The sequence below is a fragment of the Schistocerca cancellata genome, chromosome 2 (assembly GCF_023864275.1).
Source record: "Schistocerca cancellata isolate TAMUIC-IGC-003103 chromosome 2, iqSchCanc2.1, whole genome shotgun sequence".
Lineage (NCBI taxonomy): Eukaryota > Metazoa > Arthropoda > Insecta > Orthoptera > Acrididae > Schistocerca > Schistocerca cancellata.
Genome location: NC_064627.1, coordinates 367,144,795 through 367,172,417, shown reverse-complemented (window position 1 = coordinate 367,172,417; position 27,623 = coordinate 367,144,795). Strand labels below are relative to the sequence as shown.

The window sequence follows — 27,623 nt, the reverse complement described above, 5'->3', positions numbered from 1 at the left end:
ATGTAGCTTTATCTCTGACAAAGATTATCTCTGCTGATCAAGTGTATACTCGACTAAGCCCACTTTGCACCTCCGGAGGTGTCTTGTGTACCTCTGGACGAAACGCCAAGAACCGAAAATTTTCTTCGACCAGCATCTGTGACATGCGTTCATAAAAACCTGCATTGTATAATACATGGCATGCTCCTTTGACATCAGAAACGTACTTGTAAAGGCAGTAAGGCGACACTACGCAAGTCAGACTGTTGTGTGGAACTTTATAATGTGTTAAAGACTTGTAAAGGTGGACAGAAACTGTCAAATACTAAATTAAGAAAAGCTTTATTTAAATAAATGGAATTTTTAAAAGTAAATGTGAAGCTCTGCATATTACAGAACACGAACAAATGTATTGGTTATGTGGTAGCACATCGCACGACTGCAGTTTTTCTCCGACAGTGGCGTAGAGAGCCTGTAAATATAAAGTAGGTGGGCTGTGATCGGTGGATTCAAGGTGGAAAAGGAGGTTATTGTTTCGTGTTTAAATACAGCGCGGTAATTACAGACGAAGCACTAACTCAGTTGGACGCGCATAAGAAGAAAATCGCTCGTGATCTTCTTTAAAAAAATCGTGACGGTGTTCTGAAATGATTTAGTATAGTTACGGAAAACTGAAATAAGAGTGGTACTTCGCCCCTCAATATCTACGTCTGCTCTAAATAACAGGGGATTACGATCGTGAACAAAGAGACCCAGTGCAAAGGATAACAATACGTTTGTTTGTTAGGCTGAAGTTTCTTAATGATGTCCTGAAATATGTGAACTACACTCCTGGAAATGGAAAAAAGAACACATTGACACCGGTGTGTCAGACCCACCATACTTGCTCCGGACACTGCGAGAGGGCTGTACAAGCAATGATCACACGCACGGCACAGCGGACACACCAGGAACCGCGGTGTTGGCCGTCAAATGGCGCTAGCTGCGCAGCATTTGTGCACCGCCGCCGTCAGTGTCAGCCAGTTTGCCGTGGCATACGGAGCTCCATCGCAGTCTTTAACACTGGTAGCATGCCACGACAGCGTGGACGTGAACCGTATGTGCAGTTGACGGACTTTGAGCGAGGGCGTATAGTGGGCATGCGGGAGGCCGGGTGGACGTACCGCCGAATTGCTCAACACGTGGGGCGTGAGGTCTCCACAGTACATCGATGTTGTCGCCAGTGGTCGGCGGAAGCTGCACGTGCCCGTCGACCTGGGACTGGACCGCAGCGACGCACGGATGCACGCCAAGACCGTAGGATCCTACGCAGTGCCGTAGGGGACCGCACCGCCACTTCCCAGCAAATTAGGGACACTGTTGCTCCTGGGGTATCGGCGAGGACCATTCGCAACCGTCTCCATGAAGGTGGGCTACGGTCCCGCACACCGTTAGGCCGTCTTCCGCTCACGCCCCAACATCGTGCAGCACGCCTCCAGTGGTGTCGCGACAGGCGTGAATGGAGGGACGAATGGAGACGTGTCGTCTTCAGCGATGAGAGTCACTTCTGCCTTGGTGCCAATGATGGTCGTATGCGTCTTTGACGCCGTGCAGGTGAGCGCCACAATCAGGACTGCATACGACCGAGGCACACAGGGCCAACACCCGGCATCATGGTGTGAGGAGCGATCTCCTACACTGGCCGTACACCACTGGTGATCGTCGAGGGGACACTGAATAGTGCACGGTACATCCAAACCGTCATCGAACCCATCGTTCTACCATTCCTAGACCGGCAAGGGAACTTGCTGTTCCAACAGGACAATGCACGTCCGCATGTATCCCGTGCCACCCAACGTGCTCTAGAAGGTGTAAGTCAACTACCCTGGCCAGCAAGATCTCCGGATCTGTCCCCCATTGAGCATGTTTGGGACTGGATGAAGCGTCATCTCACGCGGTCTGCACGTCCAGCACGAACGCTGGTCCAACTGAGACGCCAGGTGGAAATGGCATGGCAAGCCGTTCCACAGGACTACATCCAGCATCTCTACGATCGTCTCCATGGGAGAATAGCAGCCTGCATTGCTGCGAAAGGTGGATATACACTGTACTAGTGCCGACATTGTGCATGCTCTGTTGCCTGTGTCTATGTGCCTGTGGTTCTGTCAGTGTGATCATGTGATGTATCTGACCCCAGGAATGTGTCAATAAAGTTTCCCCTTCCTGGGACAATGAATTCACGGTGTTCTTATTTCAATTTCCGGGAGTGTATTAGCTCTTGAAAACGACCTTAGAAAATTCGCAGAATCAAGAAAGTAGAAATATCCTGTTATCTCTCAATTCCTGCTTCCGTAGCTATCATGAAGATAAATAACAGCTTGCTCAGAGGTATAGCCGCAATTGCTCTTTTCACGCTCTATTTGTATATGGAACGGAAGGAAATATCAAAAATCAGATAAAAGATTCCTGACTTACTCAGGTTGCACTTTATTGACGTTCATTATTCTTACATGATCGATTTCGGAATATACGCTCCGTCATCATATCTATTTGTGTAGGCTAGTTGTCCCATTTCTCGGTAATTCCTCGGGAATTTGTCGCCCAGCAGACTTTTAAGTTCGCCGCCGTCTGCTCCTCTTAGCGGTCTCACGGCCTGCAGAGTGAATCAGCCTCCAGCTTCCTGGAACAACCGACCGCTGCTCAGCTCCCACTACGACAGCAGTCAGCACAGAGTCAAGTCCACCTCTTCACGGTGAGCGGCGTGGGAATCCACGGGAACACCACACTGTTCCTAACAAGGGAAGAGTCCCGCCCAGTGCGGAACACACACTCTATGCCTCACTACAACAGTGGTTTACGCTTATCTATTCTGCGTCAAACAGTAGATTGATGTAACTGTAACACATTTAAAAAGAAGAAACGAACAAAATTTCAGGATTAATTTTGGTTGTAAGCTTTAGATGTAGGCTGTTGGTCATACTGACTTCAGTAACTCACAACATGCATACCGTAATGCGTGTAACGCAAGTACTTAGAATACCTAGTTACAAATGGTTTGGATGAAAAGTATTGGCAACACTATCACAATTCATTCCAGATTTTATTGACAGACGTCCGCCGGCCGCTGTGGCCGAGCGATTCTAGGCACTTCAGTCCGGAACCGCGCTGCTGTTGCGGTCGCAGGTTCGAATCCTGCCTCGGGCATGGACGTGTGTGATGTCCTTACTTTAGTTAGGTTTCAGTAGTCCTAAGTCTAGGGGACTGATGACATCAGATGTTAAGTTCCATAGTGCTTGGAGCCATTTGAATTTTGAGACGCGGGGTCATTATGCTAAGGGCGTCTAATACGGTGGACGTCTGTCAAATGGTTCAATGGCTCTGAGCACTATGGGACTTAACATCTTAGGTCAACAGTCCCTTAGAACTTAGAACTACTTAAACCTAACTAACCTAAGGACATGACACACATCCATGCCTGAGGCAGGATTCGAATCTGCGACCGTAGCAGCAGCGCGGTTCCGGACTGAAGCGCCTAGAACCGCTCGGTCACAGCGGCCGGGGGACGTCTGTCAATAAAATCTGGAATGAATTATGATAGTGTTGCCAATACTTTTCATCCAATCCATTTGTAACTAGGTATTCTAGGTACTTGCGTTACACGTATTACCGTATACATGTTGTGAGTTACATCAAATATACGACATAACACAACATTTAGAAATTACACTCCTGGAAATGGAAAAAAGAACACATTGACACCGGTGTGTCAGACCCACCATACTTGCTCCGGACACTGCGAGAGGGCTGTACAAGCAATGATCACACGCACGGCACAGCGGACACACCAGGAACCGCGGTGTTGGCCGTCGATTGGCGCTAGCTGCGCAGCATTTGTGCACCGCCGCCGTCAGTGTCAGCCAGTTTCCCGTGGCATACGGAGCTCCATCGCAGTCTTTAACACTGGTAGCATGCCGCGACAGCGTGGACGTGAACCGTATGTGCAGTTGACGGACTTTGAGCGAGGGCGTATAGTGGGCATGCGGGAGGCCGGGTGGACGTACCGCCGAATTGCTCAACACGTGGGGCGTGAGGTCTCCACAGTACATCGATGTTGTCGCCAGTGGTCGGCGGAAGGTGCACGTGCCCGTCGACCTGGGACCGGACCGCAGCGACGCACGGATGCACGCCAAGACCGTAGGATCCTACGCAGTGCCGTAGGGGACCGCACCGCCACTTCCCAGCAAATTAGAGACACTGTTGCTCCTGGGGTATCGGCGAGGACCATTCGCAACCGTCTCCATGAAGCTGGGCTACGGTCCCGCACACCGTTAGGCCGTCTTCCGCTCACGCCCCAACATCGTGCAGCCCGCCTCCAGTGGTGTCGCGACAGGCGTGAATGGAGGGACGAATGGAGACGTGTCGTCTTCAGCGATGAGAGTCGCTTCTGCCTTGGTGCCAATGATGGTCGTATGCGTGTTTGGCGCCGTGCAGGTGAGCGCCACAATCAGGACTGCATACGACCGAGGCACACAGGGCCAACACCCGGCATCATGGTGTGGGGAGCGATCTCCTACACTGGCCGTACACCACTGGTGATCGTCGAGGGGACACTGAATAGTGCACGGTACATCCAAACCGTCATCGAACCCATCGTTCTACCATTCCTAGACCGGCAAGGGAACTTGCTGTTCCAACAGGACAATGCACGTCCGCATGTATCCCGTGCCACCCAACGTGCTCTAGAAGGTGTAAGTCAACTACCCTGGCCAGCAAGATCTCCGGATCTGTCCCCCATTGAGCATGTTTGGGACTGGATGAAGCGTCGTCTCACGCGGTCTGCACGTCCAGCACGAACGCTGGTCCAACTGAGGCGCCAGGTGGAAATGGCATGGCAAGCCGTTCCACAGGACTACATCCAGCATCTCTACGATCGTCTCCATGGGAGAATAGCAGCCTGCATTGCTGCGAAAGGTGGATATACACTGTACTAGTGCCGACATTGTGCATGCTCTGTTGCCTGTGTCTATGTTCCTGTGGTTCTGTCAGTGTGATCATGTGATGTATCTGACCCCAGGAATGTGTTAATAAAGTTTCCCCTTCCTGGGACAATGAATTCACGGTGTTCTTATTTCAATTTCCAGGAGTGTTTCTTAGTTCATAAAAAACGAAAAACGCAGTTTACATTCGTTCGTGAGAAATGCGACAACAAATGTAAATAACGTCAAGGTGTACTTAAACTGTGGGTGCTAGCAACAATAGCCGTCAGAGAAAGGGCCGAAGAGGGCGATAATTAGGAATGTCATAAAACAAAATTAATGAAGACAGACGAAAAGAAAGCGACGTGAGTGATTGAGAGATGAAAAGAGAAACAAGCCAGCTTGGAGAGGATGGGTTCATTTGGTTTAGTGCTTCACAGAGGGAAAACTGGCGATTACGTTAATTTTTGGGAAAACGTTAAAGGGTGACATATTATTGTGCGCAGAGTACAGAGTAGCTGGTTTTAGAGGAAGGCGGAACAACAGGAACGGAGTTTAGAATGTGCACAGTTAGTGTACTAGATAAGTGAGACCCTGTATTTCGATTGTAAAGAGATGGCATGTACGTGATTTGTGATGCGAGGAACTGTGGTGCATGTGCACTGAAGAGCCATACGAACACATTTAACGGTGAAAGATGTGATTCACATTTTGTGTGGGTGCGTGATGGAGTGTGTGGGAAAGAAAGAGGAGCAGTTTGCTCGACGCTGCACGGTTGGTCCATGCGTCTACCGAGCAGGCACTGACCCTACTCGCATGACTGACTTCTCCGGATGACTTGGATTCAACGTGCGTCGCATCCGCAGCTGCGGGCCTCGCCTAATCCGGAGTAAGCGGCCGTGCAATTTAATAGGCGGCTCTGGGCGGCAGCTGCGGTGGGGAAGGTCAGCGACGCACGTGGAGGCGGCGGCAGAGGCGAGGCGTGTTGACGGCTGCGGCCCGGCACTCCGCTCTTCAGCTGGTGCTGCTGCCGGCACCGGTCCCGCAGGGCAGCTGATCAGCACTGCTCCACTATGTGCATTTTATTGACCTTTTGTGTGTTAGCTAGTTCAGAACAGGTTTTATGCCGTTGGAAAATACACTGAAGAGCCAAAGAAACATTCACCTTCCTAATATCGTGCAGGGCCTCCGCGAGCGCGCAGAAGTGCCGCAACACTACGTGCCATGGACTCGACTAATGTCTGAAGTAGTTCTAGAGAGAATTGACACCACGAATCTTGCAGGACTGTCCAGAAATCCGAAAGGTTACGACGGGGTGGAGATCACTTCTGAAGAGCACGTTGCAAGGCATCCCAGATATGCTCAATATTGTTTATGTCTGGGACGTTTGGTGGCTAGCGGAAGTGCTTAAACTCAGAAGAGTGTTTCTAGAGCCACGCTGTAGCAGTTCTGGACGTGTGGCGTGTCGCATTGTCCTGCTGGAATTGCCGAAGTCCGTCAGAATGCACAATGGAAATGAATGGATGCAGGTGACCAGACAGGATGCTTACGTGGGTGTCACCTGTCAGAGTCGTATCTAGACGTATCAGGGGCCCCATATAACTCCAACTGCAAACGTCCCACACCGTTCCAGAGCCTCCACCAGCTTGAACAGTCCCCTGCTGACATGCAGGATCCGTGGATTCACGAGGCTGTGTCCATATCCGAACATGTCGATCCGCTCGATGCAATTTGAAACACGTTTCCATCATCAGCAGTCCAATGTCGGTGTTCACAAGCCCAGGCGAGACGTAAAGTTTTGTGTCCTACAGTCATCAAAGGTACATGAGTGAGCATTTACTCTGAATGCCCATATCGATGATGTTTCGTTGAATGTTTCTCACGCTGTCACTTTTTGATGGCCCAGCATTGAAATCTGCAGCATTTGCGGAACGGTTGCACTTCTGTCACGCTGAACGATTCTCTTCAGCCGTCGTTAGTACCGTTCTTGCAGCATATTTCTCCAGCCCCAGCGATTTCGGAGATTTGATGTTTTACGGATTCCTGACATTCACGGTATACTCGTGAAACGGTCGTACAGGAAAATATGCACTTCATCACTACCTCGGCGCTGCTATGTCCCATCGCTCTTGTGCTGACTATAAAACCACGTTCAAACTCACTTAACTCTTGATAACTGCCACTGTAGCAACAGTAACCGATCTGACAACGCGAAGACACTTGTTGTCTTACATATGCGTTGCTGACCGCAGGGCCGTATTCTGTCTGTTTCCATATCTCTGTGTTTGAAATACAAATGCATATACCAGTTTTCTTGGCGCTTCAGTGTACAATGTATCGACGAGTGCAACCTTTCATCTGATAGAATGCGTTACTTTAAATCCTATTCAGGTCTTTTTTTTTTTACTGAGGCGATACGACATCCGATACGATACGCAGTGAGACTCATTTCATGACGCAGAAGCAACCCGTTGGCGATGCGCGGAAACGTAATTGAAACGACCGCATTGGTTCGCACGGTGATACAACACCAATACGATTCAATGCCGTATCGCCCGGCGCAAAACAGATTGCTAGTCGCTCCACGCAATTGTATCTTACGAGACACAGGGAAGGAAATTTTAAGTAATCTGAAGTGCCTAAAAAGATTTTATGTAGATCAAACAATTCTATATCTGTCTCTGTAGTTACTTTCCTCACGTAAAAAATTAAAAAAAACATTGTTTTAGAATCCATGCATGTTCTCCGATGTGCAATCTTTGTCATTCGGTAAAAAAAGAGAAATGATTTTTATTCATAGTTAGTGTCATACTTGGTAATTAAGTAAAACAATACACATATTTTGAAAAATTTACAGTAAAAAATGTAGTCACCGACCAATTCACATGTGGTGCATTTTAGGTCATACGATGCTGCGTACCAAATACAGTCATCATATCGGAATTATTTTTTAACACTTTAGGCACAACCATACATCTTTCCAGTCTCGAGTAAATTCGTGAAGTATTTGCGAGTTGCCTTGCGACGAGGCTGGCAGTAACGCACCACAAGCGCGGCTATTGCCGCTTGCTCTGTCATTTGCTATCGAATGGCTTCTGTGGGAATACGATTACCGTCACGTCGCGCGACCTTCATTGCGACTTGTCGTATCGCATATCGTGTCGCCTGCGTTAGAACCACGCATTACGTATGGCATATGCGTGCAAGGTCAACAATGAATTCTAGAACTAGCTTACGCGCCATCACTGTGACAGGTTGTTTAGTATTAATCGTCCAGATGTAAGAGTATTGTATTGCTTTGCACGAAACGGTGTAACTGCTTCACTCCGTTAAGACAATACCCCAGCGATATGCGAATATTTCGCTCGATCCCGTCCTGTTTGCCTGCGATTTTCGAAAGCGTTACGTGAGACACGGACAGAGTGGGTCAGCGCGTTGCGTCGTCTGCGCCGCCGTCTGCTAGCCTCGCCGTTAGCTCACAGGAGGGCCGAACGAGAGCGATGATGTCAGACCGGACCGGACAGCTTCACCTTGAGCACAGCGGCACGCCGCGCCGCGCCGCGCCGCGCCGCCACGTCGCTGTCGGCGCTGCTTTTTTGCGTGCCGGTAATGCACGCAGCGCCACAGAGCCCGCTTGTGGCGTTGAGGCACCGCCTCACAGCCGCACCAGCCCACTCTGGCGTTCCAGAGGGTCGCGCGACCCTGGCTAAACTTCACTACACCCGTCGATGACGTTTTCAAAATTCGACCATGCCGAATTCGACGTATCTGATCAAAAGTATCCGTACACAAGTAAGCTTCACCACTAGCTGCCAAGAGACGCTGATGCGCCAGCATAAAAGAAACCACAGAGTATTACAGGGTGTCCGAAAAGTCTTTCCCTGATTACATAAAGTGATAACTCAGGCTAGAAGTAAGATACAAATATGAAACTGGTGTCTAATTGTTTACAAACTATCGAAGTTTTTTTCACACATCAGTAAACTTCCACATGAGCACCCTTAGTAACACGTACCACATCTAGACGATATTCAATTTCCGTCCCCACATTAGCCAACATCACTGGAGGGATCGATTCAACGACTGCGGTTATCCGTTGCCGCAGGGTTTCAAGATCTGGTACACATGTTCGGTAGACCTTGTCCTTGACATAACCCTATAAAAAGAAGTCTAATGGGGTTATGTCAGGAGAGCGTGGAGGCCAAACCGTTGGCCCATAACGACCAATCCATCGCCCAGGAAATGTCATATCGAGATAGACACGGACGTCCAAACCCCAATGAGGCCGTGCACCGTCTTGCTGAAACAAGACATTGGGGTGATACTGAAGCAGATGAGGAACAGCATACAGTTGCAAAATATCCAGATACACTGCAGATGTGATGGTAGCCTCAGCGAAGAAGAATGGCCCGATAATTCGATCGTGCAATAGCTCACACCAAACATTCACCTTTGGACTCCCTCTGATGCGCTCCATGACCTCGCCAGGATTTGTGAACCCAAAATGTGCACATTATGGCAATTCACTACTCCACTGACAAAAAAGGTCGCTTCGTCGGAAAAGGCAATTCGTCTGAGATAACCATCATCGTCCTCAATACGTGATAGCATTTCGACCGCAAAGTCATATCGACGTGTACTGTCATTGGGCAACAAGGCCTGAACGATTTGCACTTTGTATGCACGAAACAATAAACGTTTGTGTAAAATGTCATGGAGAGAGCTTTTTGGCATCTGTAATTCACGTGAGGCCCTGCGCACCGATTCCTTCGGACTTCGCAGAAAAGACTGCCTTACAGCTTCCACCCTGTCTGCTGAGATTCTTGGTCGACCAGACCTCGGAAGGTCAGCAACCGATCCTGTGTTCTTGAGCTTCTCATAGCAGGCTTTAATGATCTTGACATCAGGTGGATTCCTTCCAAATGTTGTGTGGAAGTGTTTCTGCACTGTGGTTGGTGATCGTGTCTCATGGCACCACAGGACACACTGTGCCTTCTCCTGATTGGTTAACATGGCTTCTTGGGCACTGTACCTCATTCACTACTTACGTACTGCGAACTTAAAACAGAAAAAAAACTTTGATATTTGTAAACAATTCGACACAAGTTTCATATTTGTGTCTTACTTCTAGCCTGAGTTATCAATATATGTAATCAGGGAAAGTCTTTTCGGACACCCTGTATGTTTGTCAGCAGAGAAGTGGCAGAGTGGATCGGTAGGGAAAGTTCAGTGATTTCGAATGTGGACGTCACCTCAGTAACAAATTCAGCAAGTCAACTGTTGATAATGTGACTGCGAATTGTAAACGCGAAGAAATAACCAGAGCTAAACCAAGATCAGGCAGACCTCCCGTTCTGACGGACAGGAACCGTCGACAGTTGGTTGTAGAAAATGGCATGAAATCAGCAGAAGGAATCACTGGTCAGTTTCAAAGTGCTGCCAGCAGTCCAGCTAGCACGGTGACTGTGCATCGGGAGTGACGATGAATGGGGTGCAGTGGTTGAGCAGGTACTGAATGTTAACCGACGCCACCGGACAGTTGATGACTGGAAACGAGTGATTTGGGGCAGGAAGATGGAACGATTTGGTTTGGCCGAATGCGTGGAGAAAGTTATTTGCTGCCATGTGTAGCGCCAACAGTGAAGTATGAAGGTGGCGGAATTACGGCAAGGGGGTGTTTTTCGTAGTTATGGTACTGTCCCTTTATTGCGCTTGAGACACCGCTAAATGCGGAACGACAAGAACACGTTTTACGGCACTGTGTACTGCCCACAGCAGACAAAGAGTTTGGAGACGATGGCTGTATCAGCATGAGAACGCAGCCTGCCATAAAGCAGCATCTGTGAGACAGTGGTTTGTGGAGAATAACGTTCCTGAATGGCCTGGTCTGCCCAGTGTCGACTTCGCTCCGGACCCCAGCCTCTGATATCACTACCTTCTGTGGTTTGGGATCTTGTGGCTGAATAGGCTGCAATTCCTCCACAGTCGTTGAGATACCTCGTTGAATGTGTTCCCAGTAAGCTGAAACCGCTATAAAAGGAATGTGTGGACACACCCCATACAAATATCCACTAATATGCGCCCGGATACTTGTGGTCAGGTGGTGTACGTCGTCACTGCCATATACACTAAAGAGCCAAAGAAACTGGTACACCTGCCTAATATCGTGTAGCGCCCCCGCGAGCAAGCAAATGTGCCGCAAGACGACGTGGCATGGAGTCGACTAATGACTGAAGTTGTGCTGGAGGGAACTGACACCATGAATCCTGCAGGGCTGTCCTTAAATCCGTAAGAGTACGAGAAGTTGGAGTTCTCTGCTGAAAAACACGTTGCAAGGCATCCCAGATATGCTCAATAATGTTCATGTCTGGGGAGTTTGGTGGCCAGCGGAAGTGCTTAAACTCAGAAAAGTGTTCCTGGAGTCACTCTGTAGAAATTCTGGACGTGTGGGATGTCGTATTGTCCTGTCCGCCGGAATGCACATTGGACATGAATGGATGCAGGTGATAAGACAGGATGCTTACGTACGTGTCACCTGTCTGAGTCATATCTAGGGGTCCCATATCACTCCAACTGAAAACACCCCACACCGTTCCAGAGCCTCCACCAGCTTGAACAGTCCTTTGCTAATATGCAGGGTACACGAATCCATGAAGTTATCTCCATACCCGTACACGTCCATCCGCTCGATACAATTTGAAACGAGACTCGACAGAGCAGGTAACATGTTTCCACTCATCAACAGTCCAAGTCGGCATTGATGGGCCCAGCCGAGGCATAAAGCTTTGTATCGTGCAGTTATCAAGGGAACACGAGTAGCATTTGGCTCCGAACGCCCATATCTATGATGTTTCGTTGAATGGTTCGCACGCTGACACTTGTTGATGGCCCAGCATTGAAATCTACGCCAATTTGCTGAAGGGTAGCACTTCTGTCACGCTGAACGATTCTCTTCAGTCGTCGTTGGTACCGTTAAACAAAATGATTCAAATGGATCTAAGCACTATGGGACTTAACATCTGAGGTCATCAGTCCCCTAGACTTAGAATTACTTGAACCTAACTAACCTAAGGACATCACACACATCCATGCCTGAGGCAGGATTCGAACTTGCGACCGTAGCAGCAGCGCGGTTCCGGACTGAAGCGCTCAGAACCTCTCGGCCACAGCGGCCGGCTCTTGGTCCCGTTCACGCAGGATATTTTTCCGGCCGCATCGATGTCGGAGATTTGATGTTTTACCGGATTCCTGATATTCCTGATATTCACGGTACACTTGTGGAATGATCATACGGGAAAATCCCCACTTCATCATTACCTGGAGATGCTGTGTCCCATCGCTCGTGCGTCGACAACACCAATTCTGCCATTGTAGCAGCAGTAACCGATCTAATAACTGCGCCAGACACGTCTTATATATACGCATACCTATACCAGTTTATTTGGCGCTTCAGCGTTGACTGTCGAAAGAAAACACCTTTCAGCCGTTTAAATTTCCAGTTATTATTTTATTTGAGCAACCAGCTTCTGCGCTACATTACATCATCTCCAGGCCCTCTGAGCGACCTATATGGTGATTCCCACCTCTGGTCCTGGTAGGAATCTTCCTATACGTCGGCCAAGGTGCCTGAAGATGGTGTAATGTAACAACGAAACTGGTTACTCAAATAAAATAGCAGCTGAAAATTGAGACGGCTGGAAGGTGTTTTGATTCTACATTCTATACTGAACAACCGAGGTCCTGTAACCACCTGTATAAAGATTCATTGCCGTGTATGTCAGAGGAGAAGACTCACCTGCTTCTTGAAGAACTCCAAGAGGCACGGGTACCCGAAAATCACTCTGAATGTACTGAATTTTTCAGACTATTCCTTCTCCACATTCGTCAAGTAGCCTGCCACCATCTACGTACGTAAGTGTCGAGAAAGGAATCTGAAGTAGCACTTGTTGTCAGTGGCACAACAGTCACTCACACAGTAGTTTTCCGTGTGGTACAACCCCCAACGTTGGAGCATTGGGGTGTGGTATCCTCTGTGAGGCAGCAGACAGACGCCTCTCAGCTCGGAGGAGTGCCCCCGCGTGTCGGCAGGGCGGCCGCAGCCGGCGATAGCCATCAGCGGCGGCGTGGGCGGGCCTCCGGACATTTGGCCGACGCGCCTCGTCGCCACTCATCTCTCCCGCGCCGCGGATGGGACGCGCGATAACGGAGGTCGCGCAGGTCACCTCGGCCCCAGCCCGACGCTTGCCCTAGAGCGCTGACCCGCCGGTGGCCTTCCTTTTCGCCTCGTGTACCTACACTGTCTGTTTTGATACTCTTCTCCTGCATCCGCGGGCAAGATCAGATTGGGTTCCACAGAAATGTGGGAAAACGCAAGACAATACTGACATTCTAACTTACTTTAAAAGAAAAACTGAAAAAAAAAACAAAAAAACCAGTCAAGCATGAAATAAAATAAAGATCTGCCCCCCTTTGAATGTCATTCAAATCATGAACAGCAAACAGGTACTTCAGATATTTCTCTAATGTATTTTGTTTCTTACTTGTATAAAAATCATTTCACCAAACATGTGGCTGATTTTTTTCAGTTTTTTATTCCAAGTTTGGTTCAGAAAGGGAGAAATGTATTTAAGTATCGATCGGCTTTCTATTATTATGAGTAGTAGTTGCAGTGCTCGGCATGTTTAATATCTGTCACAAGAAGTGCCTGGCGCTTTGCTTTGTTGATACTCGTAGCGAATGCAAGCCGAGTAGGAAACTGCAACCGCTTTAAATCGAAGGACATATTTAAAGCACCGGGTATCAACGGAATGCGAGGAATGATTGACTACGTCTTTCACCTGCGGCGTACCCCTTGACGTGCGGCAACAGGTTCTTCACGGCCAGCCTTGCTCCGCTGCATGAAGCATAGGCAACTTATCACTAAATAACAGTTTACAGTCACGTCTCTCTCAAATTCTCGATCTTTCGCTCATCCCGCAATCTAGTGACGCCTGATGATAACTGTCTCCAAGACGAGTATTGCTGGTGTTATTTATTCTCGCGATAGGAACTGCAGTCACTTTGTCGCGATGTATTTCGTTTGTTAGGCATTTCATTTTTAGTTACTTTTCTTCACTGTTGCGTCTGATTCCTGCCTGTCCAAATTTTTGTTCGGTAATCGTGTAGAAATATGAGATAAATCGGTCAAGGAGTTTTGGAGATACATATTACATACATACTACATACATACGTGTTTCAAGTCAGTTTACTTAATCACGTAAGCAGCGATCTTCCTCTTGCCTATAAGGCAAAGTATGCAAAATTGCATCAAGATTTGAATAAAACTGAAGAATATATATATGAGAGAGAGACAAAAGATATAGGTCAGGAAAAAGCAGAGTAATTCCAGTTTGTGCCGTAATTTGATATTTATTTTATTTTTTCAACCTGAAAGAAGGGATTCCACGATGTCTACACCTATATAACTTTTTACTCTCCAAATAACTCAGCCTTGATGGGATGAAATTTCTTTACACTTAATTTACATGGCTAGCAGCAACTGTTCGTAAAATATTTAAATTTTCCTTCAAATCACTAATTAAGTTTCTCTTACTTGCCCTGACTTCGTTTAAGCAAATGAATCTTCCTTCGCTAAACTTGACTTCACGCTTGTCGGTTTGATATCCCAGTTGCCGGTTTCCTACTCTTCGTTTGTCTATGAATATTCTGACGAAAACCCATCGTGTGATTTATAAGGATTCTTGTTTTCTCTCCACTCAAATATTTGACCAAGACACAGGATAAAAAATAGGTAAACCTACGTCTACAACTTTATAGGTTCAGAGAAAGCTTTCGAAATGTTGACCTGTGTACATTCTTTGATTTTCTGAAGGCACCAGCGAAAGGCTGTCTACAAATTCTACAGAAACCAGACCGCAATTACAAGAGTCAAAGGGCACGAAAAGAAAGCAAAAGCTGAGAACGGAAATAGAATACTCGTATGCCTAATTTATATTAAAATAAAGCTTTGAGGTATGCCGACAACATTGTCACTGTCCGAGATTCTCAAGAGCCATTCATTGGAATGTTTGGGTCATGGAAGTCAACAAAAGTACAAAAAGCGTTAAGGAACGTAGTCGAATCAAATCAGGCAATGGTGATAAAATTAAATTAGGAAATGTGGCACTAAAACCAGTAGATCGGTTTTGCTATTTGGGGAGTAAAATAACAGACGATCGCTAAATTAGTGAGTATATACAATGCTGGCCGGCACTAGCAAGAAAAATAAAATTTGTTAACATCGAATATAATATTTAGCGTTAGGGAGTCCTTTATGAAGGTATTATTTCGAAATGTTGCTTAGGAAGTTTTTTGTGGAGTGTTGCCTTGTACGGAACCGAAACGTGGACGATAAACGCTGCAGACAAAAGTTAATTAATGTGGAAACACTTGTAAAATTAGCCTATAAAACTCCTGAAATCCTTGTGAGAAGTTCACCAAGGGCAAAAAAACTCGGCGGTTTTTTCATGACGCTCGTGGATCTGTTTATTGACACTCTTCGTTGTGTGCCTCTCCGAACTTGCTCTGCAGAGGAATGCGGGAAAATATACAACGTGTTGCCAGTGCAAAGAAAAAAGAGAAAGTATGCTCCCTGACGAAGCAGCACGGTGCGTTACGCAAAGTGAACAGAACACTGAGCAGACTCGTATCCACGAAAGGTTTATTTCTAGTGCAACCTAACATGAGTTGTTGCGGTGCCGAAGGCCTAGGCAGACAATGAACCGTACGAAGTTTTAGAATTCGCTGTAGCACGGTATACTGTGTGTTCTCTCTCGTGGCACCTTTGATTATTTCTGTCCGAAATGGTTGTTACTTAGTTGTCAATTGCTAATATGGAAAAGAATGTTGTGGGTGTTTTGTAAGCAGAACAACTAATTTCTGCTTGAAAAAAAGATCGAATGACTTGCAGTTTTATTTACTATTTAACTTAGAGGATTAAGCCAACACCGGTTACTAATTCTGTAAACTAACCTTCAGAAGACTGCAACTCGTTGATTTACGCTGTACGAAAGTATGAGACGTGTGACATTGACCGCTGGATTGGTTTTCGGCGAGTGTGTACTCTACAGAGCTTCTTTTGCATCGTTGTGATTGTAAGTCTTAGGATAGTATACTGTTACGAAATACGTAGTTGTGACAAATAGAAGGAAAATTATGACTGAAATTTTCGTTGAAAACGTCGTCATTAGAGACGGAGAGTAGAACCGCTGGAGTATATCTTGGGTAATAATTCGAACGCTGCCTGGCTGAGGAACCATAAAGTCAATTACGAGAAATAATTGTAAAAAAAGCAACACCATGATAAAGACCAGAAAAAACTAAGTGATGACTGTTTTCAGAAGTCTTGTGGGCAAATGTACTCCTCTCCACTAATTTCCAGAAGGAAACAGCAGTATCAGAATTTTTGTTTTAGTAATGCGACAACAGAATCTCATTTTCTTCGAAAGAGCTTTCACTACTAGTACACATTTCTACGTCTTTACTAGGTACGTTCCTAGGTGTATAGTTATGTTCCAATTAAGGTCACTTTCAGGTGTGAGAATAATTACATATGCCTCTCGTAGATTTTGTTAACAAAATTTCGTTTACACGGCCGCTGTGGCTGATATATGTATTCCCTGAATAATATTTATAACTTTCGTGATGAAAATGGGTTACCGGAATCGTACATCTAGATCTTATATTAAGTGAAATTGTCGCTTGATACTGGTGTGATGTATACTGAGGATTTAGAAAGATGTTGAGTTTCACTAGCTGTTCTGTTCGGATAGGTGCACAGCATGTGGTTTAAGAAGTTACCAAGAATAACAGAGATTGTGATGCAATAAGGTTGAAGTCATAGATAACATTCCTTCTGAATTTCTAAAATCATTAGAGGAAGTAGCAAGCGAACAACTAATCTAGATGTTGTATGGAATCTATGATATTGGATACACACGAGTACTGTCAGACTTTCGGAAAAATATCATCCACATTATCCGGAAGGTAGCAAGGTCGTCAACAAAAACTATCACGCTATCGGTTTAACGTCTCATGCATCGAATTTGCTATACAGAAGAATGGAAAAGAAAACTGAGGATTTGGTAGGACCAGCTTTCGATTTAGGAACGGGAAAGACATCAAACACGACAGTTCATTCGTTGCTCCTGATAACAGAGGAAAGACTTACAAAGAATCAAGGCAGCTTAATACGATTAGTCGACCTGGAAAAAGCATTTGGCAATGCAGAATGGTGGAAGATGTTCCAAATTCTCAAGGAACAATAAGAAGTGAGGACCAAGAACGAAGTGATAAATTTGAAAAGGATGTAAGATAGCGGTGGAGCTATCGACCCTATTGTTTGATCTATACAGCGAAAAATCAATAATCGAGATAAAAGAAAGGTTCAGAAATTGGGATAAAATTCAGTGTGAAGAAATAACAAAGTTAAGATTCACTGGTGACACATGTATGTTCAGTGAAATTGTGGAAGAATTACAGGGCCTTTCGAAAGGAATGAATACACTATCGAGGAATGAATTTTGGTTGAGAGTAAACCGAAGAAAGACGGAAGTAATAAAGATCAACAGAAATGAGATCGGCGATAAACTTAACACGAGAGTTGGGGACAACTGTATAAACAAAGTGGACGAATTCTGCTACCTTTGAAGCAAAATAACACATGAGCTACGAAGCAATGAGGTCATGAAAAGCAGACTATCGCAGGCAGAAAGGCCATTTTTGTCCAAAAAAGGTTACTAAAATAGCGATCTATATTTGAGGGAGAAATTACTGTTGGAGCACAGCATTGTATCGAAGTCATTCAGTGAATAACGGAAAACCGGTAAAGAAAAGACTCAAAGGATTTGACATGTGTTTCTATAAAGGGACATTGAGAATGTGGTGGACTGGTAGAAAATGAGGAGACGAAAAGAATTCGAGGAGAACACTGCAAAATGGTTCAAATGGTTCAAATGGCTCTGAGCACTATGGGACTTAACATCTCTGGTCATCAGTCCCCTAGAACTTATAACTACTTAAACCTAACTAACCTAAGAACATTACACACTTCCATGCCCGAGGCAGGATTCGAACCTGCGACCGTAGCGGTCGCGCGGTTCCGGACTGAGCGCCTAGATCCGCTAGACCACCGCGGCCGGCCTGCAAAAAGGACAGGACAAGAAGATATACAGGGTGTTACAAAAAGGTACGGCCAAACTTTCAGGAAACATTCCTCACACACAAAGAAAGAAAATACGTTATGTGGACATGTGTCCGGAAACGCTTACTTTCCATGTTAGAGCTCATTTTATTACTTCTCTTCAAATCACATTAATCATGGAATGGAAACACACAGCAACAGAACGTACCAGCGTGACTTCAAACACTTTGTTACAGGAAATGTTCAAAATGTCCTCCGTTAGCGAGGATACGTGCACCCACCCTCCGTCGCATGGAATCCTTGATCCGCTGATGCAGCCCTGGAGAACGGCGTATTGTATCACAGCCGTCCACAATACGAACACGAAGAGTCTCTACATTTGGTACCGGGGTTGCTTAGACAAGAGCTTTCAAATGCCCCCATAAATGAAAGTCAAGAGGGTAGAGGTCAGGAGAGCGTGGAGGCCATGGAATTGGTCCGCCTCTACCAATCCATCGGTCACCGAATCTGTTGATGAGAAGCGCACGAACACTTCGACTGAAATGTGCAGGAGCTCCATCGTGCATGAACCACATGTTGTGTCGTACTTGTAAAGGCACATGTTCTAGCAGCACAGGTAGAGTATCCCGTATGAAATCATGGCGGTGAATCGAGGAAGTACAGTTCAAAAATGGTTCAAATGGCTCTGACCTCTATGCGACTTAACTTCTGAGGTCATCAGTCGCCTAGAACTTAGAACTAATTAAACCTAACTAACCTAAGGACATCACACACATCCATACCCGAGACAGGATTCGAACCTGCGACCGTAGCGGTCACGCGGTTCCAGACTGAAGCGCCTTTAACCGCACGGCCACACCGGCCGGCGAGGAAGTACAGTACATACTGACGAAACTAAAATGAGCTCTAACATGGAAATTAAGCGTTTCCGGACACATGTCCACATAACATCTTTTCTTTATTTGTGTGTGAGGAATGTTTCCTGAAAGTTTGGCCGTACGTTTTTGTAACACCCTGTGTGTTGACGCATGAACTTTCCTACTACCTGAGAGAGCTATGGAGAATAACAACTGCAGGGGTAGATAGACAATGGAAAACTTGAATATATTGACTAAATAAATGAGGACGTTTAGTGTAAGTGCTGCTTTGAGATGATGTTGGCGCAGAACAGGAACTCATGGCGAGTCGCATCAGAGCAACCAGAAGAGTGATGATAAAAATAAAGTGATGTATACTAGACGATAAAATAGGAAAAGGCAGTCAGGCAGAAACAATTTGTGGATAAAGATGGACAGAAGAGCCTTCGGATTCGGAGGCCAGCGGATTAATACGAAGACGTTTGAGTAGATAGATGAGGTCTAATTCCGAAACCGAGTTCAGCTGTCACGTAAACGACTTTGACAGACCATTCGAAGAAAGGCTCAAACGCTTTGGTGTGAGGAGCCATGTCACACGCATCCGGAAACAGATTCTACAACGAATGCTTGGCGCGTCGTAGTAACGGATGGCTACAGAAAGCAGCTGGATGATAGATGTTACTAATCCAGGAAGCGGGAGCAGCGCAGCGGCCTTATACTGTAGAAGACAGCTGTCTGGGTACCGTGCCTGCCACACGTGGCTAACGGGCCGCCCGCTGCACGTAAAAAGGGAGGAGTGCAGAGCGGCGGCTACACGTGTCCTCAGGAGCCCGGCTGGCGGCTGGCGAGATGGCAGCAGCGCCGCCTCCCGGAGAACCGGTCCTCCGGAGCGCTGCAGCCGTTGCCGCCTCCACAAAGCAACACACCGCACTGCTGGCAGCGTTCCACGCAAACAAGCTTGCCGGCCATCTCGCTCATTCATGCCCCATGACTGTCACCTGTACGCTAAGGTAGCCTGACTCCACTGTAGCATAATACACGAGTTGCACAAAAGAATGCGGACACCATATTTCCGGAGTTTACTTTCTACAAGTCTATGCTTTGCGAGCATATGGTGTGTGACGGAGGGTACTTTGTGTACCACTGAGCCTTTCTTGTTCCAGTCGCGAGTGGTGCGCCGGAAAAACGATTGTCGGTAGGGGCTCCCTGTGAGCTCGAATCTCTGTAATTTTAACTCTACCTTTCCGCGAGATATACGCAGGAGGAAGCAGTATACTGATTGACTCTTCTAATTACGTACTTATTTGACCTTTTCTGCCCATGTCCCGTTCCTAATCTGTTGTATATAGAAACAATTGCATACGTCTTCCTTGCATTTACATCGCCAGATTTGCAACTGGTGGCCAAAATCGGAACTAAATTTTTTACAGTGGAAATCTGTTGCGCATTAATGCATTAGAATATCTACCAAATTTCGCTGCCGTAGGATACTTACAGCCCACATTGGGCCTCTATGAATAGCTGCACTTGAATTGGAACCGCCGGCCGGGGTGGCCGAGCGGTTCTAGGCGCTACTGTCTGGAACCGCGCGACCGCTACGGTCGCAGGTTCTAATCCTGCCAAGGGTCGTTAGGTTAGTTAGGTTTAAGTAGTTCTAAGTTCTAGGGGACTGATGACCTTAGAAGTTAAGTCCCATAGTGCTCAGAGCCATTTGAGCCATTTTTAATTGAAACCGCTCAATATCTGACCGCGAACGGCACTCTTGCAATATCATCAAAGCGTTGCAAATGCCAGTCGAGGTCAGAACAGTGTTCCGAGTAGTTGTAAAAGCGTTATGTCGGGGCTCAGTCAATTCGAACGAGGGAAAATTATTGGTGCTAGTATGACGGATGCTTCCGTAACCAAGCTAGGAGAAGTGTTTGGTGTTTCAAGAGGCACCGAATCGAAAGTTTATACTACATGCAGAAAAAGCTGAAAGACATCATCGGATAAGTCACAACGTGGACGAAAGTTTATGTTGAGTGATAGTGACAGACAATCATAGAAGAGGGTTATGAGAAAAAATAAAGGTGACGACAGCTGCAAAAGTCACTGCAGAACTGAAAGTTGCGCTCGCGAATCCTGTCAACAACTAAACAATACGAAGGGAGCTCCGCAGAAGGGATGGCAGGGCGAGCTGGATCCACTCACCAGTGATGCAAATGCCTGTAATAGGAAAATGCAGTGCCGAAGCCGTAAACACTGGAGTAGGTGGAAATGGAAGAAAATCAGTTGGTCGGATGAGTCTTGTCTCACACCATTTCCGGCTTCTGGCCGAGTTTATGTCTGGCCAACACCGTCCCGTCTACGATGCACACTGCTTTCTGCCAAGAGTGAAACATGGCAGGCGTTCCGTGATAATTTGGGCAGCCATATCACGGTATTCCATAGATCCCTTGGTTATTCTGTAACGCCGCATTACTGCCAAGGATTATGTGACCATTTTGGCTGATCATTACCACTTCATAATACATATCTTACCCAATGATGATGCCGTGGTCCACGATGATTTTTTTTTTTTGTACGTTTCTATGGGACCAAGCTGCTGAGGCCATCGGTCCCTAGGCTTATGATAAGGACAACACACACATCCATGCCCGAGGGAGAACTCGAATCTCCGACGGGGGGAGCTGCGCGAACCGTGGCAAGGCTTCCCAGACCGCACAGCTCAACGGTGATCACGCTAGTCTTCACACAACTCACATAGTCCAGCACTGGATTTTTGAGCACGAGAATCGTCGCGTTTTCCATGTCCACCACAGCCACCACAACTGAGCCTTTGTGATATACTTTGGAGAGAACGGTGCGAGATCGGTATCCACCTCCTTCATCATTGCCTGATCTCCCCACTGTTTCGCTGGAAGAATGATATAGGGTAGGATTTCCTTGAAAATACAGACCCTATATCTGTCCATTCCGAGACCATTGGGAGCTTTTTGAATGCCCACTGGTTTCCCACACGATGTTGGACGTGGTAATGTGTTCTGTTTTTGGTGTTTCCATGTTTTTGTCCATCCCGCGTATAATGATGCTCCTTTGTTGAGGCATTACCATTAGAGCTGGAGAGCGCCTTCATGACGCTTTCGCCCCTAAGAAATAAGCATATGACGAAACGTGCTGCTTTTGTTCGGATATCCTCTATTTCTTCTACTAGTCCTATCTGCCATAGTGACGAGCAAACTCAAGTCCATCCTACCTCATGGATGGACTACACTCTCTGAGAATTCTTCTTATCAGTCACAGTGTAACATCTGTCTTTCCTATCATTTGTTTTATGTGGTCGTTCAACTTTAAATCACTCAGCACGCACTATTCAGCAATCGCGTAATATTACAATAAGCCTCTTTCCAGCTATTTCTGCACAGTAAGTTACATTTGTTTATGCTGGTTGTCTACTGCCAAACTCTGCACGAAGCATCTATCTTCTGTAGGTATTTCTGCGTTTCGCTACAATTTTTTGGCGTTGCAAGTTCGCTATATACAACTGCGCCATCGGTGAACAGCTTCATGGACCTTCCGGCGTTAACAAATGCTTCATTCATGTACACTGTGTACAACAATAATACCTTTATGATTTGCCTTTGGCTGTATTGTTCTTTCCCTTTGTATGCAGGTGTTGAGTCGCTAGTACGTTGGCTGGCTTTGTAGTTTTGTGATGATCTTATGAAAGCAGTCGACTCTTTTAACGATGAATGTTTTTATAACTGAACGTCTGCTGTTTTTATGGTATCGTTTACAGAAGCAGATTTAGGTGATTCACAAATGGATCGCTATGTTTGCCCTTAGTGCTCTTCCTAATGTTTGCCTGTAATGCTCTTCCTAATGGGGAGCATTAACTCTTTGCGCTAACCAACTCCAACATACAGTTTAAAGGTGACACACTATCTCCGAAGTGTGTTCAAAGTATCAGCAAGGCCGATAACAAGAACAAATTTTCATTTCACACCAGAGGAGGCGGAGCTAAGCTGTCACATGAGTGAAAACTATATGAGTGGCTACACTGAATCTAAAGGGGTGTTGATATAGAGACATACGTCTCATTCCCTATGGGGCAATAAAACCCGATTGTTCTTCCACTTTTATACTCTTGACTCTACGACTGTGCAAGCTAACCTTCTTTTCCTCAGGGACATAACATTATTTTGATTTCTTAGAGAAACTAATTTTCTTGCGAAGACCTTTATTTCGACATCTTGTCCCTGACCTTTATCCATTCTCTGTACAGGGTCGGCATGTTAATTTGGATTTGACAGCGGGAGAAGTAAGGATTCCCGGATGCCTTTCCTGTCGCCTCCACCTTGCTTCCCCACCTTCCCACCCCCACCCCAGTCTCCCCCTAAAGCTAGAATCGGTGCACAACGAATGCTGGAATGCTGGGATGGTTCCTTCGAAAGGGCATAGACAATTTCCCTCCTAATCCTTTTCCAATCTGAGCTTGTGTTCCGTTCCTAATGATCTCATCGTCGACGGGATTTTAAACCCTAATCTTCCGTCCTTCCTTCGAACAAAAAGTTGGTCTGATGTCTGCTGTTGCCTCTGGCGCCTTCAGTTGCGTTCGTAGCCTGGAGGTCGCGTGCGACTCAAATGCACCGTACCTGGACCAAACCAAAAAAAGAAAGGAGCTATCCAGGCCGGTTGCGAAATGTTATCGTTACGTAAGCGGCGGAAACGCTGCCAGACAGCGATGAGGTGGATCAGCATACTTCACTACCAAATCCGGTTAAGCGGGCGTCCGTCCACTCTGAATAAATGTCAAGGGCGACGCACGCCGAGGTAATAACAGTGGAGCCTATGTTCGGCAGGTTTCGTCTATGCACTGGCGTTGTGACTCAGCGGCAGGAAACTGGGCTGACGCATCAGGTCATAAGTGAAAGTACCAGTCATAACGCCGGAAGGTCCTAACAAAAAGAGACTCATTGAAGAGTTTTTATTACATTTGTGTGGGTAAATGATTACATTTCTTTCGCACCTTTTGTTTTCGGTATTAACATCATTGCGCTGACAAAGGACTGAAGTAGACAAACCTGCACGGCAGCGAAGAGTACCCGAGATTACTCGTATTATGGCGACAACTCGTCATATGCCGTTCTTCGCAATATACCGGGGACGTTGGGCGTCTATAACTGCTCAACTGTCAGCTACATCTCACGGAAACTGGTTGGACCAGACTTCACGTAGTGAACATCATTCTCTACAGCACTTTAGAATTATCCTACAGAATTCATATCATATGATCATGGTGGTTAAATACATGCCCTCATGCCGTTACAGCGTTCCTGAGACTACTTTGGAAACGGAAGAGACAGGGCGAGTACTGTCTGGCTGAGTGTCCAGAACTCCAGCACTGTGCTGTACTCGAGAAAACTGCTGCATGTCTTTTATCAGCAGTTCCCTTCCTGTTAGAGGTTTACCTACGAAAAACAATGACGCATGTACAAGTGACCACATTACTAGTTCAAAAAAATTGTTGCTGCCTTACGTTATAACCCTTTTTTCTCCAACTCTAACACGAATTCAGCTTGTACCAACTCCTACGTCGATGCCTCGGTTTTACCCAAATCGATGTACTCACGTAGGTCGTTGATGTCTTGGCTCAAATGGTTCAAGTGGCTCTGAGCACAATGAGGCTTAACTTCTGAGGTCATCAGTCTTCTAGAACTTAGAACTACTTAAACCTAACTAACCTAAGGACATCACACACATCCATGCCCGAGGCAGGATTCGAACTGCGACCGTAGCGGTCGCGCGGTTCCAGACTGAAGCGCGTAGAACCACTCAGCCACAGCGGCCGGCTTGATGTCTTGACCCCAACATCTTTTTTCACGCTTCAGTGTGGTGGTGTAGTTCTTTATCGGAGTATATCTACAGCAAAATGCTGTTTGGCTGATTTATTTCAGAAAGGTTGTTAACGCCGAGGCATTCTTGTTGACACTTAAACTGTGTTGGTACATGTTCTACGTCTACATACGTATATTCTCCGCGAGGCGTCTGACGGTGTGTGGTGTGTGGCTGGTGCTCCATAAATCACTAACACTTTGTTTCCTGTTCCAGTCACGAAATGTGGGAAGAACAACTATTTGCCGGTCTCCGTATAAGCTCTCAAGTCTCTAACTTTATGAAACTTTCACGTAAATGTTTGAAATTGATTGCTCAGGTAATCAGAAGGCTGTTTCTTAACGGACTTGCTTAGCAGAAAATCTTCCTATCTTTCTTGACATTCCTTCTGACACGTGTAGCCAGCAATCCTATGACGTTCTTATGATCGATGATTCACTGCTGAACCGAGTCAAAGAAAAGAAAAGCAAGAGTCGTATGTGATTGTTGGTTGGGGGACATAGAGGCTCTAGTTCAGCCGCCTATTCGGAAAGACTGTGGCCTCTCCCAGTGAGCCTCGTACCTCAATGTGTACAAGAGTTGTGTCTGAACCGTATCAGTTGAGTTTAGATGAGTGTAATGGATGTAATTGATAGTTTTCTGTCATATTTGTGTCTTATGACGATAAGGGAGGGGATGAAACTCAGTGCCGGCACATAGCCCTCTCCTCTCGAACAGCACGAGCGGGCCGCCAAACTTAACATCCCCATCAGTCGGACAGATCATCAGCAAGGGTGTTACATGTACTCACTCCATGAGGAGAGGTTTCGAATTTAATAAAGACATTGGTGCAAAGTCCGGGGATAAAGAACGTAACGCAACCACGTTAGCAATCTTGCCAGCCAAATACTAAAAAAAAACTTCGTCCGAACAGGCCTCGGAAGTTCCAGAGGTACCGACCGACTGCCTTGTCATCTTCAGTTGATAGACGTCACTGAATGCCTGTCGTCAGCACGCCGCTCTACTGGCTGTTGTCCGTTTTCGTGACCGGAACCGCTACTTCTCAATCAAATATCTCCTCAATTGGCCTCACAAGGGTTGAGTATACCCAACTTGCAAGCTGGACACGGTGGACCTAGATGGTCACACATCCAAGTTCTAGCTAAACATGAGCCGGCCAGGGTGGCCGAGCGGTTCTAGGCGCTACAGTCTGGAACCGCGCGACCGCTACGGTCGCAGGTTCGAATCCTGCCTCGGGCATGGTTGTGTGTGATGTCCTTAGGTTAGTTAGGTTTAAGTAGTTCTAAGTTCTAGAGGACTGATGACCTCAGAAGCTAAGTCCCATAGTGTTCAGAGCCATTTGAACCATTTAACCAAACAGGAAGCGCTTAACGTCGGTGGTCTGACGGGAACTGGTGTTACCACTGTGGCAAGGCCGTTGCCGCCAGCCAAATACTGGTGGTGATAATTTTTTCGACTACCAGGATTCGAACGGTCTGCCATAGAAACAAACACCACAGTAAAGGCGCGTTACCGATCTCGCTTACCGATGTAGCTACTGCATCGATGAAGTCAATGCTGTTGTAAATAGGAGACCTAATAAGTTACCCTCAAGAGTCTGACTCTGGTTAACTCCCCAAGTTAATTTTTGGATAACATATTTAGAATAGTGTTACTCCAGTCTCTGTCCCTACAAAATGATCCAATTACTTCTGCCTCCCAGGCTAGTAATACAACAACATAATCAGGAAATTTATATACAATCTTCTGCAAGTTTTCGCACAACTACGGCTCCTGAGGCAGGCCGTCAAGTTCATGAATCTTCATTAGATAGGTATCTCCGCCCAAGTCCTGAGTGGCTGATTTGTCAGCTGGTACGATTGCCTTGCGGAAGAATCGGATTCAACTCCCGGTACAGGCACTGATTTTTCCGTAGGGGGAGACTTGGAACGGCGTGCACTCTTCTTCGTGAAGCCAGCTCAGGAACTACTTGGGTGATAAGCAGCGGCTCCGAAGTGTGTGTCGCTGACAAGCGCCGGGAAGGTATTGAACTCACGCCACACCCGCCATACTGCACCCGAATGATGCAATTAGAGAGGATGACATTGCGTGATCCATCGGAGCTGAAACGCCGACCAGTTATAGAGATACGCTTACGATCCAAAAAATTATGGGCCGGCCAGGGTGGCCTAGCGGCTCTAGGCGCTACAGTCTGGAAACGCGCGACCGCTACGGTCGCAGGTTCGATTCCTGCCTCGGGCATGGATGTGTGTGATGTCCTTAGGTTATTTACGTTTAAGTAGTTCTAAGTTCTAGGGTACTGATGACCTTAGAAGTTAAGTCCCATAGTGCTCAGAGCCATTTGAATCAAAAAAATATGGCCACCTGCTTAATAGTTTGTTTGTCCGTCTCTGGAACGAAGCTACGTAACTGATTCTCCATGTTAGGAATCCGACAGTTTGTTGGTAGGTAAGTATGTGTCATTAGATGTCTACGCATAGGTCATAGAAATCGCGTAAATAAAGGGCCACTGATTTGCTTATATGGTGATGGCGCCCGATAGCGACCCAGATAGGATCTACATCAGGCGAATTTGGTCGCTGAAACATCAGCGTGAGTTCATTATAATGCTCCTCAAACCACTGTAGCACGGTTCTGATTCCGGGACACGGACAATCATACTGCTCAAAGATGACATTACCGTCGAGGAAGATATCAGGCTGGTAGGTGGTTCGCAGCGAGTCTTCGATTACTATCACAGGTCCCATGCAAGCGCAGGAGAATGTCTTCCATAGCATA

At 46.5% G+C, this 27,623-nt stretch overlaps 1 protein-coding gene across 2 annotated transcripts in view; it reads left to right on the top strand.

The window, feature by feature from the left end:
• The window catches only part of LOC126161756 (annulin), a 474,725-nt gene that overhangs the window by 376,761 nt on the left and 70,341 nt on the right, over positions 1 to 27,623 (top strand). The gene's annotated exons all lie outside the window — the stretch shown is intronic.